Genomic DNA, 16,160 nt, shown 5'->3' on the forward strand with positions numbered 1-16,160 from the left:
TAAAGAAAACAATCTACTCGTTTCTAAGTTGAACTCGATGCAACTCAGCCATTTTCTCATTTAGGTTTATGATTCAGAAAGACCTTCTCTCAGGGTTTTTTCTCTTCCTTTCCTCCTTGAGGTTGATTCTAAGCCCTAGGGGGCACTTTAGAAATTTCCACGTTGTCTCCCTTCCCAGTATGGAGGAAGCTGATTATCTCTGAGTTAGCTCTGTCTGCCTACATCCTGTGTGAGGCTTCTGCTCCATATATAAATCCTTACACAAGGTCCTCGAGGCAGACAATGGACACCGCCCCCTTCAAGAGCAACCTAGTTGGTCCTCGTGGAGTGGGATAGGCTGCCACTGGAGTCTAGAAAAAAAACCCATCAGCCTTAGCCGGAGATATGACCAAGGCCCAAGGTCTCTTCTCAGAGAGATCACAGGAGTCACTAACTTGATTATGTCAGGATAACCTGCTCCATTCCCGTGTGTTTTTGTAAAGAGCCTTTAGAGCAAATTGATGCTGCTCTTATGAATTCTGAATGATCCTCCATTTGCAGAAGTGAAAATGATAGCACACAAGCCTGGATGTGTCAAGATAAGGGAAACCTCTGAATTGCCTGAGAAATTGCAGAATTCAGTGGAGTTTTCTTTGATTTTGTAAGATTACATTTGCTCCTAGAGAGTGGAATCGGAATTCAACAATGAATTGAAGCTTAGTTTTAGAAAACAAATGTTCTGTTTTTGTACAGCTAAGCTGTGGCTTATAAAATTCATACCACAGTCTTTTAAGCACTTAGAAAAAGAAGCATTTATGGCTCAGAGCCCATAGAAATTTACAAACTATAACTCCTATTAAACTAAACACCATTTCTCAATTTAAAAAAAAAATCTGAGAAATCAGGGAAACATTGTACACTTGCATCTTTTTTTTTATTGAAGCATGGTCGATTTACAATGTTGTGTTAATTTCAGGTCTACATCAAAGTAATTCAGATATATATAGATATATCTATATATGTCTATATATATATTCTTTTTCAGATTTTTTCCCATACAGATTATTACAAAATATTGAGTATAGATTCCTGTGCTATACAGCAGGTTCTTGTTGGTTATCTATTTTATATATAGTAGTGAGTACACATGCATCTTGATTGAAGAAAATTAATACTTTTAAAATAAATACTTTTTTTCATAACATCTCAGAGCCAGAAATGACATGGGAACAGAATTACTTCAAATTCTAATATTTCAGGGACTTCCCTGGTGGTCCAGTGCTTAAGAATCCACCTTCCAAGGCAGGGGATGTCAGTTCGATCCCTGGTCTGGGAATTAAGTTCCCACATGCCACGGGGCAACTGAGTCCACGTGCGGCAATTAAGACCTGACCCAGCCAAAAATAAATAAATAAATTTAATTCCAATATTTCAAATGAGGAAAACGAGGTTTAAGTGACATCCTCAAGGACAAACACTCAAACAGTAATAGAGACCGAATTTAGAATCTGGACTCTTGTCTTTCAGACCATTTACAGGCAGGCTATGTGTCAGATGCTGTGCTAGAAGTTAAGGACATGAAGATGAACAATCACAGTCTTAGCTTTAGGAAGCGTGAAGCTAAGGCAGGAACATTAAAATGAACCCCAGGTGGCTCCAATCTCTGGGCTCAAGGGAGTTCCTGGCACTTTTATTTGCGGGCACGTGCTGGAGATAGCTCTCCACCAGCGCACGTAGCCGAGTGTATGTGGCTCTTCCCAACTGCACGTTCAGTGACGTTATGCCAGTGTATTGAATTTGGCAGTGGTGAGAAAATTCACTCCAGGAGAGCTGGCAAATCCACAAACGTTACAAATCAGGGCTTTCTCCTACCACCACAGCCAGTTTTAAAACATTTACCAGTTCACCGCTGCCTCAGGGATTCTCTTGTTTTTCTTCTTGTTGCTGCCACCTTCTTCTCCAACCCTGAACTCTGTTCTCCACAAGGCTCCCCAAATTTTCTTGTGCCCCTAAAAAAAAGTTCTTGTCATTCTAAGGGAACTGAGGGTAGTAAAAAGGTAACAAGAAATCCGATAACATGAGGAAGTTACATCAGCTCCTATAGTTTGCATTTTTCTTACCACCCTGGCCTCTAGTCTTTTTCGTAGTTCACATCTGAGTTCATAAATGAATAAGATAATGTATGTAAAGCCCCTAGTACAGCGCTTGGCACATCTGGATAGGTCTTCTGGTTCCTGGAAGTGCACTTAGGTGATGAGGCCAGTGAACAAACGTTCTGTCTTTGAAATATGATCTGGTGAACACAGGCCCACGCCATGAGCTCTGTGCCTGCCTTGCTCATACCTCGTCCCTTCCAGTCCTGGTGCTCTGTGCACACAGCCTGTGGCTCTTTCTTTCCATGAGGTTATCTGGCCCTTGAAGTTACTGAGCCTGGTTTTGACATTAAATGAACCATATGCTAATGAAGTGAGTTAACCAGTGTTTAGTATTTGGATTGGGAGGGAAACTTGTATTGAATTTTCTCAGCAACTTCTCAATTCTTTATTTAACATTGCTTAAGTAGTAACAGATAGAATACCAAGAGTCTTTTTATCCCTTTAACTAGTTAATTAACATCTCAAGTAATAATCCAAGACAGGCTCCAAATACGGCATGTGAGAGATGAATTCTAGACGTTAAATTGTTCTTAATTTTGTCTGTGCATAGAGATGACTTCCTGACCAGTTCTAGGAAATGCTTAAGCAAATGAACTTCATTACATATCAGTTGTCATCTTCTGATGAATGCATATTTTAAATAGCCTGCATTTAATTACATTCTTTAGTGAAGGCAAAAGATATTTCTATATTTAAATCCAAATGGCCTTGTCTGCTTCCCTCAGAGATGTAAATAGGTTCATTATCTTCTCAATGAGATTTTGTCCATTAGGGTATATTATTACATTAGACACTAAGAATTGGCACAGGATGTAAATCACACTGAGTATTTTTCTGAAAAGCGTCTGATCTAGATAATACTAACAGTTGCCCTCGCATAGGAAGAAGATACTACAAATCCACCCTCAGTTTTTAAACATAATCTCTATCCAAATATGTTTAAAGGTTTAAAGATACATTAAGGAAATGTATTCACTCAATAGAATAAAGAAAGCAGGGTTAATACAGAAGTATAGTTAAACTATTTTTGGTAAATCGGGGGAATATTAGAATAAATACATGCATACCAAAAGGTCCCATCCATTTAGTTCTGAATTTTCAACCCAAGAAGAATACAATCAAATGTTACATTCAGAGTGTCCATAAGATAAACAATAACTAGTTGAAGAAAAGTACAGTTCTTACCATATATAAATATTCTTCTCATGGATGCTCAGCTCATAAACAGTAGACCTGTAGTTTAATGAGTTTAACAGGTTTCTCTAGCTATTACAGGAACATGGTTTAATCAATCCTCAGGCTCTGGTGCTATTCTTTCTGTGACCAGTGATACTGGTGATAGAATCTGTGCCAAAGAGCAGTGGTGTGAACAGATCCATCTAGTGATTTGTTTCCTCCCTTGAGTAATGGAGAAATGGAAAATTATTTGTAAGAGGTTTTATATATATATATGATAGAATACGTAGATGAGACAGTTACAGAAAGAGGAAAACAGAATGATTTTTAAATATATATTTATATATGTTATAAAATATTTGTTTTATTTATCTATAGCACTGGAGTTGACCTTCTTATTGAAAAACCCACTTATCTGGGAGAAGGGAACAAGGCAAGCTCCTTCTGAAAAGCAGAATTGATTTCTGAGGTAAAGGTAGGATTTGTTTGCATATTGAAGCAAAGAATTTGGGGGCAAGGAGGGAGGAAGATTAAACCCATGGTTACCTAAGAGTGTAACTTAGAGAAGCCGGTGGGCCAAGTGGGCTTTGACTAGGGTTTACTGACAGCAAAGATCGCTAGAGGCTCCACATTGTTCAAGAAAAGTCAATTCTGATGACCTTCATTCAGCACAAGGTCTTAGGAATGGGGGGAGGACTGGTTCCAACATGGGGATAACCAAAGGCAGAAATCACTCTGAAGCTTAGCCCAGTGGCTGTGCTTTTAGTAACAGCCACTGGCCATATGGGTATGCGCTAAAAAGAGCCTTAGCCTAGTATTCTAAGCAGAGGGTTCCAGTGAGCCCTTGGACAGACAGCAAGCCACTCCCCAACCATCTGACACCAGACTGTAGTGACCAGAGACAGTGGCAGCCACAGACTGATCCATTTTTCCAGTTTTCCTTGTACCTGGCATTTGGAAGCAGGGCTAATCCCAGCCTCCTTCCCCAAACGAATTACACTCTCAAGGTTGTTGGACAATTTAGTGAGAGAAAGTATTAAAAGTGTGATTCTGGACTTCTAATGAATAAGAAAAGTGGTCTTCTCAAATGACTGTTGGGAAAAATGCAAGAGATATGACCATATTTATTCCTCAGCCTTGTGAAACATGCAGTAACAACTCCATGGGACTCAGGTACAGCACAGTGATCAAGCAGGGGGAGCTGACCAGCCTCACAGTTAGCCCTACACTTGGCAGCTGACTTCCGCTAAGCTATGTACAATGAAGGGAAAGGAATCAGGATGCACATTTATCCAGCGTCTATGTCAGGCAAATAGATAGATGAATGAATGAATGTCACGTCTAAAGGATGGTCAATATAAATCTTAATGCCTAAATAGCTTCCCATAACTGAATGTTTGATGAATTAATTTGGAGAAGCCATTTTTTTAAAAATATGTGGTGTCCATCCAAAGTGCTTAATTAGTGATTATTAAAACCATAAACATATTGTGAGCTAGTCATTTCCCTCCTGCACACTGCCACCAAATATGATGCCCACTATAATATTCAACACTCCTGGGTGAAATATTCTCTACCAGTTAGTGCTAAAGGGAAAAAACTTACAGATAAAAGGAAACATATTTTCCTTGATATCCTGGTTTTCATTCATTCTCTCTATTATTCATTTAAAGTACCAGCTATGTGACAGGCATTTGCTGTGCACTGGGCATACAGAGAGGTGTAGAACACAGTCCCTAACCTCTGGAGATGCCCAGTTATAGTGGAGGAGGAAGACAGGCACATACAGTGTTACAAGATGCTAAGGGTGGAATGGGTGCATAGCAGAGGGAGTTTTGATCCTGGAGGAGTTTGAGAAAGACCTGTGCAGGAAGAGACCTATGAGCTGAGTCTTGAAGAGTAAGGGAGAAGCAGGTACCAAGATGAATCTGCGGTTTCAGACTCGGCAAGCTCAGGAATCATGGTGCCTTTAACCAAGATAGGGAGTGAACAAAGGAGGGCTCATTTCTGGAGGGAGATAAAGAGTTCATCTTTGACGTTTCACCTTGATACTGCTGCCTTGGTTTTGATCCCAGTGTGGCATGGTTGACAGGCAAGGGCTTTCACTTCAGCTGAACCAGGATCATATCCTGGCTCTACCATGAACTAATGATATTTACCTTGGGCAAATTTCTTAAACCCTCAGGGCTGTGGCTTTCTCATTCATAAAATGGTACTGATGATATATACTTCTTAAATTGCAAGGATTAAAATGTACCATAGTAACGAAATTTGTAACCCTTTTAGTAATTTTTCTACAGACCTCCCTGAGCCCAATCTGAACCCGAACTGAAACCATTTTGCTCCTGCTTGGTCTTTTTCTTTCTTTTTTTTTTTTTTCTTTAGTTTAGTTAATGTGGATTTTTTTGTTTTTCTTCTGAGACTAAGAAAAGGACTGGAACCAGTCCTCCCCCCATTCCTGAGACTATACTGAAGTATAGTTGATTTACAATGTTTCAGGTGTACAGCAAAATGATTCAGTTATACATATATATCTATTCTTTTTCAGATTCTTTTCCATTATAAGTTATTACAAAATATTGAGTATAGTTCCCTGTGCTCTACAGTTATCTGTTTTATTGGTTGGTTATCTATTTTATATATAGTAGTGTGTATCTATTAATCCCAATTTCCTAATTTATCCCTCCCTCTCCTTTTGCCTTTGGTAACCATAAGTTTGTTTTCTATGTCTGTGAGTCTATTTCTGTTTTGCAAATAAGTTCATGTATCATATTTTTAGATTCCACAGAAAAGTGATATCATATGATATTTGTCTTTCTCTGACTTACTTCACTAAGTATGATAATCTCCAGGTCCATCCATGTTGCTGCAAATGGCATTATTTCATTCTTTGCCAATGAGTGGTGAACTTCTTTCTATTGCCTACAATCCCATCCTTTGTGCCATACAAGCTGGTTTCCTAGTGACCCACCTTCTGCCTAGAGTTGAATCCCTTATTCTCACCATGCTTCATAGCCAGTGTTGAGAAGCGTACCCTATCTCAATGTTGTCTTTAAGCCTCAGGACAGGGAATGAATAAAAATAAGGATACATACTGTCTCCCCAGTTCAAATCTGTATCACCTGTTGGGACCACACGTTGCTGATGGATTGGGTGTTTACAACTATGAGTTTTGTCCTAACTTCCTTCGTTCTTCAATCCTCCATCCTCCATGGGGAGTGATGTCCTCTCACAGTCTTGGGGCGAAGCCAGAATACAGACTAATGTCATTCTGCTGGACTGTTCACATGCATTGGAGGGTGACAGCTGGATCCCAGACAGCTGTTGTATGGCAGGCTGAAGTGGGATAATCACAAGCTGGGAAGGATAAAGGAAATGCTTTCCGGGTTCACTGAAGCATAACTTCAAAAACACAGAAAAACTGGAGACAATTAGGAAACTCAGGCTGAAGCACTCAAAAACAGCAAAATATCTTTCAGATAGCTGCGGCCAGTGGTAATTAAAGAACGTTTCCTGTGTGCTCAGTTTAGCAAGGACTGCTAGACCATTGAGGGTATTTCTGGCTAAATGCTCATCCAGATTTCAGCACCGCCTCTGTGAGCAGGATGGCCACGTGACAGTCTGTTAATCTCCCTGTCTGTTTCTCAGGGCACCAGAAGTAGGGCCTTGCAGCCACTCTTCATTCGGATAAAAGGACTTCAGCAGCCACAAGAGAAAGGATCACAGCACATGTGGTTAGTGAGTGGGGCTATTGGGCCAAATAGTAGACAACCTAACAGGTTGACACCTAGGGACTCAATGTGCTTCAGCAAAAAGAGTCAAGGGTAGATTTAAATCCCAACTCTGCACCAGTGTGAGACTTTGCTTCCTGGCCTGTAAAATGAAGAGGAAAATACCTCTAATGGTTTTCTAAAAATTAAATGCAACAATATGTAGTGCATTCCTAACACACTAAATCTAAAACAATTAGTCCCATACTCTTTATATACTGAGGGAAAACAGTCAGGTACAGAAGTGACTTCAGCCATGCCTTTAGCTATGACATCTGTGACTCCCCCAGTGCTCAGGTTTTGTTTTTTTGTTTAAAGAGTTAAACATGATGTTGTTATAACCTAATTGCATCATTCCACTTAATGAGCTCACTGGTAAGTAATGCAATTGCTTAATCATCTAGCTCCCTCCCTCTGTGAGGGGACTACTCACAGTTATGATACATATTATAAAAAGAAAAAAGTAACCTCCAAGTCACATTTCCTAGCTTGATATCAGGAAGGGGGAAGGATAGGCAGTAGGCAAGGCTCTGAGACCTTCCTCAATCAAAGCATCCTTACTTTGAAATGTTACATAGACTGGCTTTCCCATAAGGTCTTTCTATACCCAAAGGATTCTATGACTGAAAAATTAAGTTTGAAAATCACTTTTCTATAACATTTATGTTCATGAGAACACTTGGATAAAAAGGCAACAGTATTTTTACATCCTAGGTCAATTCACATGGCTACCCCATTCATTTAGTCTATGCAGGGCTGGAAATTGGTATATAACATAGAACGTTCCTGCCAGAAATGTCTCTGAAATGAACTAGTTCCTGAAATGATATAGGGAAAAGGAAACATTTCAAGCATACTGGGTTAGGGGTTCTCAAGACCATCCTCAGTTTTGATGATTCCCTTGGAGGACTAACAGGATCTGCACATAGAAATACTTATGGTTATAATTATTACAGCCAAAAGATACAAAGCAAAATCAATGAAGGAAAAAGGCCCATGAAGCAGAGTTTGGAGGAAACCAGGAGCAGACTTTCAAGAGTCCTCTCCCAATGGAGTCACACAGCAACAGGCTGGAACAACACGTGCAAAATGTTCTCTACCAAGAAAGCTCATTAGAGACAGTGTCCAGGAGTTCTGTTGGGGGATGGGCACATAGGCATCCTCTGCCTAGCACTTACCAAAATTCTAGACTTCTAGAAGAAAGCAGGTGTTCAGCATTAGCCAAATTGTTTGTACAAACAGTTTAGAAACTGTGAGCCACTCTTACCAGTTAGAATAACATGATCCGTCCCAAAATATAAGTTCTCAGATGCCAGCCAAGCCATTCATAAGAGAGGAGTCAGGTCTGCTATGTTAACTCTTTTTGTGCATAGATATCCATTAAATACCTTGAAAGTCAATGACGTAAGCATGATATAAACATCAGGATGTGAATGACTTTAAATCATCTGTTACCATATAAATGCCATTATAGGTATCCCTCCATTATAGGTATTCTTCTTTGATTCATAGATCAAGGTATGTACATAAATAGGAAAACAAAGGGCAAAACCATTGCAATGAGATGACTGTAGTTAAAAAATCTTAGATCATAGCTTAATCCTCTTATTTTACAAGTAAGGATAGAGAACCTGAGAGATTATTTGACTGATCCAAGATTACACAGCTGCCTATGGGCCAAGCAGAGCGTAGAACCCAGCTGCCAATTCATAGCAACACTCTGTCCCCCTTCACTTCACTGCACTAGTCATATTCTGAGGTCCCTGGGAAAGACAATCTCTAAGTGTAAACGTATTGCTTAGAAGGTGTTATGTCAGGGAAAATACAACGTTACTGTAGGAATATTACTGCATGCCCGCAAAATTAATTAATCCATAAATTAACAAATACCTTCCAACCCCACTGATGATATTGAGAAATGAGCTCCAAAAACTTTTTCAAACATGTAAAATAGGAGTGTTATTGTGACAAGGTTAATGAAATGAGAACATGGCAGGCCTGGGACAAGTGGTCATGCCAATTGGATGTTAGGTTGAATTTCTCAGGGTATGTTCTTGGGGAATTTCCTCTATCTTCAAATAAGGTTTGATGTTTTTGTGTTTGGTATTCATATAGCTTTTACCTTCACACATTCTACATTGATTTTCACAAATCTCCTTTCTTCAGTAGATTTCAGTCTTTCACTTGGAATTGGCCTGAGTTAAGTCACCATGGGATGTCTCTAACTGCCAACAGTGGGCGAGGGCTCAGGTACTACAGAGACAGAGGTGGGCTCTGGGGAAGGGGCTGGTGTCAGAATCTGAGACAAGGGGGAATCGTCCTTCAACTCTTCATTTTGTTCCCTCCCCACCTTCTTAGTTCTCAAAAAAAGCACCTTTCAGGGTGAGTATGAAGGGACATTGCCCAAACTCAGACTCACAGAAGCCCTCACTGCCCCCTGGGGGTGAGGGTTTGGGTAGAGTGACAGGCAGAGTGGGCGTAGCCCTAGCCAGCTTTATACAAGATGTTAAGAGCTATGAAAATGTTAAACCTTAGAGAAGGAACAAGGGTAGGTAAAACACAGGTCTGGTCCTTGGAGGAGATGGATAATATAATGAATAACTACCAACTGCCCGTTTCACTTATGTTTCTCTATCAATGAAAGTGATGATTATTAGAGCAAAGTCCAAAAGAGGGAAGGAGATTGTAAATGGCTGTGCAAGTCCCCTTGGCCCCCATACATTATATCCTCCTGCTTGAAAAGAGCATGGAGCACATACAGGAAAGCAGGTGGTCTTCTAAGAAAAGATAGAAAAGATATGAAATGTCAAAATCAGCAAATGTTGTCCTCATTTTTAAAAAGGAGAGAGGGTAGCTATGGCAGATAAAAGACTGTTTATCTTGAGATTCATCCAGAGCAAGATTCTAAAAAAGTAGCAATAAAGTATCGTGGTATTATACTTGCCACATGGCAGACATTGTTCTCAGTCCTTTAGGACAGCGGTCCCCAACCTTTTTGGCACCAGGGACTGGTTTCTTGGAAGACAATTTTTCCACGGATTGGATGGGGGGTGGTGGAAATGGTTTGGGGGTGATTCAAGCACATTAAATTTATTGTGAATTTTATTTCTATTATTATTACATTGTAATATATAATGAAATAGTTATACAACTCACCATAATGCTGACAAGAGGCGGAGCTCAGGTGATAATGCGAGCGATGGGGAGCAGCTGTAAATACAGATGAAGCTTCAGTCACTGGCCTGCCGCTCACCTCCTGCTGTGTGGCTCAGTTCCTAACAGGCACAGACTGGTACCAGTCCATGGCCCCAGGGTTGGGAACCCCTGCTTTATGAGACTTAACATCTCATGCTCACAGCAGCCCTCTAGATAGGTAGGGAACAGATCCCCACTGGCAGGTCCTTTGGGATCTCACCTTCTCGAAATGGGCTCACTGAAAATTTTCTCTGAAGATGACATTCTCTGCTAGAAGGAAATTCTGATAAATACAATTTTTTCTACCACATGCTATAGAGGAAAAGATGCAGATGGAGGGAAATTGGCTTCTTTTCTAACTGTTAAAAAAAACTATTAAAATCCTATTCTATGTTCTGAAGGTGCTGCCTTCCCTGGCCCAGATGACCTGAAGTTTGTGGGAGAATCATTGAAGGGCCAGATCAAGTTTCCTAAAGTGGGGGGCAGTCCCTCTGCTGTCACTGTCATTTATGGTTCTGGGAAGGTGAGCCTGGTCTGTCCCTTTTCCAAACATCTGTAGCCTTTCCTCCAACCCCAGCCCAAGAGTGGAGTTAGAGTCCTTTAAAGATCTTTGTTGGATGTGTAAGGCACTTAAACCAGGATTAGAGAGCAGTCCCATAAACCTTTGTTTATTCTGAATAGTGGCCTATTTCTTATTCTTCTTTCAGGTTCTTGTAACTCCTGGTACAAGCATATTCCTCCTTTTGCATCTTATTCCTGATTTTATGAAGCCAAGATTTTAGAGAGAACTCTGTACAGCTACATCTCTCCTCATATCTTCACGGACATTTGGAAATCTGAGATCCTAACTCTGTGCCCTTTGCTGAACTCTGAGGATACATCTGACCATGGACAACCTTCTCTTCTTGGGCAGTCAGGTCCTCTTTCTTGTTGATCAGATTTTGATCTAAAACAGTGATTCTCATGGTTTCCTTCATCATCTGAAACTTGATATCGACAAGAAACTAGGATAAGACCTGGGTTTTTTTGTTTTTGTTTTTAGCAGAACAGGACTTACAAAAGCTATACAAATGGCTGAATTTTAACGTTAGTATAATTAGTATATTTGGGTGTTTTGTTTGTTTTACAGTTTATATGTATAATTATGAAAGAGCAAGAGAATAGGGAAAGGGGGATGAGAAAGGAATTTCATTGCTTTTGTTTGGTTGAAAATGATGCTATTTTAATGGACTGTACAGAAAGGCATGCTAAAAAAATCTGAATAACTCAGTCTTTTAGCTCCATTAAGAGCAGAATAAATTAGTGGTTCAGAGCATGAGCTTTGGAGTTATATGGGGCTGCCTTCAGATGCTGGCTGCTTTACTTACCCACTATATGACTCAGTGGCTTTAATTTTTCTAACATACAATTTCCTCATTTATGTAATGTAGTTATTAAAAGACCTCATTGGGGCTTCCCTGGTGGCGCAGTCGTTGAGAGTCCATCTGCCGATGCAGGGAACACGGGTTCGTGCTCCGGTCCGGGAGGATCCCACATACCGCGGAGCGGCTGGGCCCGTGAGCCATGGCCACTGAGCCTGCGCGTCCGGAGCCTGTGCTCCGCAACGGGAGAGGCCACAATAGTGAGAGGCTCGCGTACCGCAAAAAAAAAGACCTCATTGTGAGGTAGAAATTATATAATGCATAAAATATGCTTATTACTTTGCTTGGCACATAGTAAACAGCTAAAACTTGGTAGTTACTATTTTAGTAGGGACTAGATAAGTCCCTGCATTAATTCAGGATCAGCCTCATGAATAAAAAGAATAGGACTTGTGGTTTAATATAAGTTATGTCCTCATGATTTGCTTGCTCATTCTCCCACTGGCCTTAAGGCAGTAAGGCTCTTGTGTCTAGCTTATTATTAAATAAGCTGGATTCCACAGAGTACAAGCAAAAGGCAAATTTTTTCTTTCTGCCACTAACTCTTTGAACCCACTCCCTCAACTGGTTCTTTCTCTGACCCTGGATGAATGCTGGGCAGGTCTCACAGCTCTCCTGGTTACTATTAAATGGTAAGTCACTCTTAAATAAGTAAAAAGTTAATCTTACGTGGTAACCACATAGCTCCAAACTCACATTTAATTTAAATCTCTGCCATACAAGCTTAGGTCTCATTTAGGTCTGCAATAAGATTGGGAGGTGGATGAGGGGCACTGGCTGCTTCTTTGTCTCTCTCTTTGGTCTTCATTAAACATTGTCTGGGGCTTCCCTGATAGTGTAGTGGTTGAGAGTCTGCCTGCCGATGCAGGGGACACGAGTTCGTGTCCCAGTCCGGGAAGATCCCACATGCCGCAGAGCGGCTGGGCCCGTGAACCATGGCCGCTGAGCCTGCGCATCTGGAGCCTGTGCCCCGAAACGGGAGAGGCCACAACAGTGAGAGGTCCGCGTACCGCAAAAAAAAAAACATTGTCTGAAAGAAGGAAATGTTAAGTCAGTCCTAGCTTCCAACATCTGCTTATTAAATATGCTCTCAAATCCTGGCTTCCCCATGGCAGCCTCAGCTGGTGTCACAGAATCCCTTTAGCTATGGGTACAGTTGTTCCCATTTAGTCAAGGAGAGAAGTATTTGGAGTCTCATCCCCATCGGTCTGGCTTCCTTCTGCACAGGGCCTCAGGCTGTGCTAGCGAATCAGGGGAAAGAACCTGGCCATGTGTCATGGACAAGACAGGCTACACAGTTTGTGGAATCCTGTGCAAAACAAAACTCCAGGATCCTTGTTCAGAAATTATTCAGAATTTCAAGATAGTGACAGTAGAGCAGTAAACCAAGAAGGGGGCTCTTCTGAGCACATGGCCATATGTAATTGTCACACGCCCATGAAGCCAGCTCTGATCATGGAACAAATCCAAAATGACAGAGTGATGGTAAAACAGAGCTTCTGTTTCCAGGCAAGGGTGGAGACTAAGGACAAAGTCCCAAGAAAGATGAAAGGAGGCCATTCGGAAAGAAAAGGCTGAAGACTTCTTAGAAACAGACTTGAAGGGTGCTGGGCTGGTTAATAAAACCACAAACTCGTGCTATCATAGACCAGTGTGCAGGTGTCTGAGCCGAGCTCTGGACACCCAGATGCAGAGTGAGGGGTGGCCTTCCTGCAGAGCTTGCCTGGCTTCCCCTGTGGGCAGAGGGCTGCTAATCAAAGCCCCAGTAAATTTTATGAGTGGAGGAAAACATTAAATGGGAAATGGAATACTGAAATCTGATGAGGAATGGCAGAAGGAAAAGTTCCCCATTTGCCGTCATAACTTCACTGAGCCTCAAATCCACTCTAGGCTCATCCCTGCCCTGTGGGCGGCCTCACCCTCCTCCTGTTGATGCTGTCCCTTAGCAAGACCGGGTAGAGCGTGTGAGCAAGGGAACGGACACTGATCTGTGGGGTCAGCAGTCCCTTTCTCTCAATGGGAGAGTTTATCTCTTTTGTAGAGGTCAAAACACCTTCCTAATCCTAAAATGCTGTGAGCTGCTTCAGTGTACACTCTCCTGCGATGTCACTGTGGCTCAGATTATTTCAAAAGGGTCACCAGATACGGAAAATATCAGAGGCCCTCTCTAAAGTACTTCAAACACTTGACACTTATAACTGAGAATGTAAACCATGACAACTCGATTTCTTCTTTACTTTCCTCTGGATTGACACCTTTGTTTAAATCTAATATAGTTTATTTAACTATCCTCACTATAGATGTTTAACACATCAAAAAGATACTTTAATGTTGAACACTGTGTTGTCACTACTATGTTTTTAAAGCTTATTTTTTTAAAAAAGACAGACTTTATGTAGAGTATATATATTATTATATAATGTTAGTATTAAATAATATAATACAATGAAAATAATATTTTATGTGTGTGTGTGCATATGTTTATTTCTGGCAGCAGAAGGAGTTAATTCTTTTTTTTCTTTTTAATCAGTTAGATGTGAGAAGAAAAAAAAAATCCTAAAGTCACTTTGTTACAAAAATATCCCCGAATCTGGGAAACTGGCCCAAAACCTAGGAAGATTTGAATTTCATATTGAACGAACAAGGTCAACCAGAGAAGAACTTTCTGGTAAGCATTTGTGCATAAGAATGCAATTAGAATTCGTTCAAAGAGAAAAACTGAAAATAAATGGAGAAGGTAAGAAATCATAACCCACACTTTGTTTCTTTCAATGTTACCCTTGAACTTCATTCTTAAGTACAGTGTTTGCTGACTCTTGCTGAGGTTTAAATGCCTTAATGAAGATATGTTTTTCTAAATAACAGTTTAGTTAAAACTTTGATTAAGCACTTAAGCCTTGTTGTTTGAATTCTAGGACCACAGTAGTATTCCTGGAGTTTGCAGCTCACCAGCACTTCAAAATTTAACTCTGATGAGTTAATAAACATAAACCTAGATATAAACGTAGGTACAGAGCAACTATAACCATCATAATGATATATACATGCAAAAGCATAGATAAAGAAAGTTTCTCCACTCACTTTTCCTTTCAATACTGAACTGAATATACTTATTTTATTCTTTACTGTTCCCAGAATTTTCCTTGATGATCTATTATTAAGATACATTATTAGAGAGTTCTTAGAGTTTATGAAAAAGTGTTTTGAAAGGCAAATTATTTTCTAATGAAATCAGCACTTTTTCTTGCAGCAGATTACTGGATATTACAGACGTTACTCATAAAATACCTGTCAACAGACCAGGCAGGAAATCTAATTGTGTCATAGATAGAAGCTATATATATCTTGGTTTGTATAAGGAGACAATATTATGTTAAATGAGAGTTTCAGAGGAAATTTAAGCCTTTTGTATAAACCAAGGTGCTGTTTTAGTAATGATATAGACACAAAAGTGTCAGTCTAAAATAAATAGTTAAATCTTATACAAATATATATGGACAACTCATTTGACTTATACTAGTTTTGAAGGCAAATGTACAATACAGCCATAGTTGTGTCCACCTCTAGGAAAACATACAAGAATCTAAATTTAAAATATATTATTTAAGGGCTATACTTTGCTGATATAATGTGTTTGTACTACCAAAAAACAGGACAATAAACATTGCTAGAATAAGCTATTGTTGAACTTTCAGTTTCAATATTTATTCCTTACCAAAACTTTTTCTATCCTTCTTTTACTGTTTTCTACCTTCTTTCTTTTTTTAGTTTTCCTTTTCATCACCTTGCCAACTCCATGAAAGCTGATACCTATCCTCTGAAACTTCTTTTTTTAATATCACAGTAACTGTGATATTTAATATCACATTAACAGTTAACAGTATTTAGACATCTAATCAGGTTTCCTTCTTATTCAAAATGATTCATCTATACACCAAAAGCATAAGCAATGAAAGAAAAAACAGATAAATTGGACAACATCAAAATTAAATCTTTTGTGTTGCAAAGGACATCAAGAGAGTGAAAAGGCAACCTGCAAAGTGGGAGAGTATTTTTTAAAATCATACTTCTCTTAAGGGTCTTGTGTCTAGAATATCTAAAGAACTACTACAACTCAGTGATAAAAAGACAACACAATTTAAAAATGGACAAAGGATTTGAATAGACATTTCTCCAAAGAAAATATGCAAATGGTCAATAAGCATATTGCAAAGATGTTCTCCATCATTAAACATTAGAGAACTGTTAACCAAAACCACAGTGAGACACCACTGCATACCCACTAGGATAACTCTAATCAAAAAGTCAAGGGCTTCCCTGGTAGCGCAGTGGTTGAGAGTCCGCCTGCCGATGCAGGGGACGTGGGTTCATGCCCCGGTCCGGGAAGATCCCACATGCCGCGGAACAGCTGGGCCCGTGAGCCATGGCCTCTGAGCCTGCCCGTCTGGAGCTGTGCTCCACAA

The sequence above is a fragment of the Pseudorca crassidens genome, chromosome 4, assembly GCF_039906515.1.
Source record: "Pseudorca crassidens isolate mPseCra1 chromosome 4, mPseCra1.hap1, whole genome shotgun sequence".
NCBI lineage: Eukaryota > Metazoa > Chordata > Mammalia > Artiodactyla > Delphinidae > Pseudorca > Pseudorca crassidens.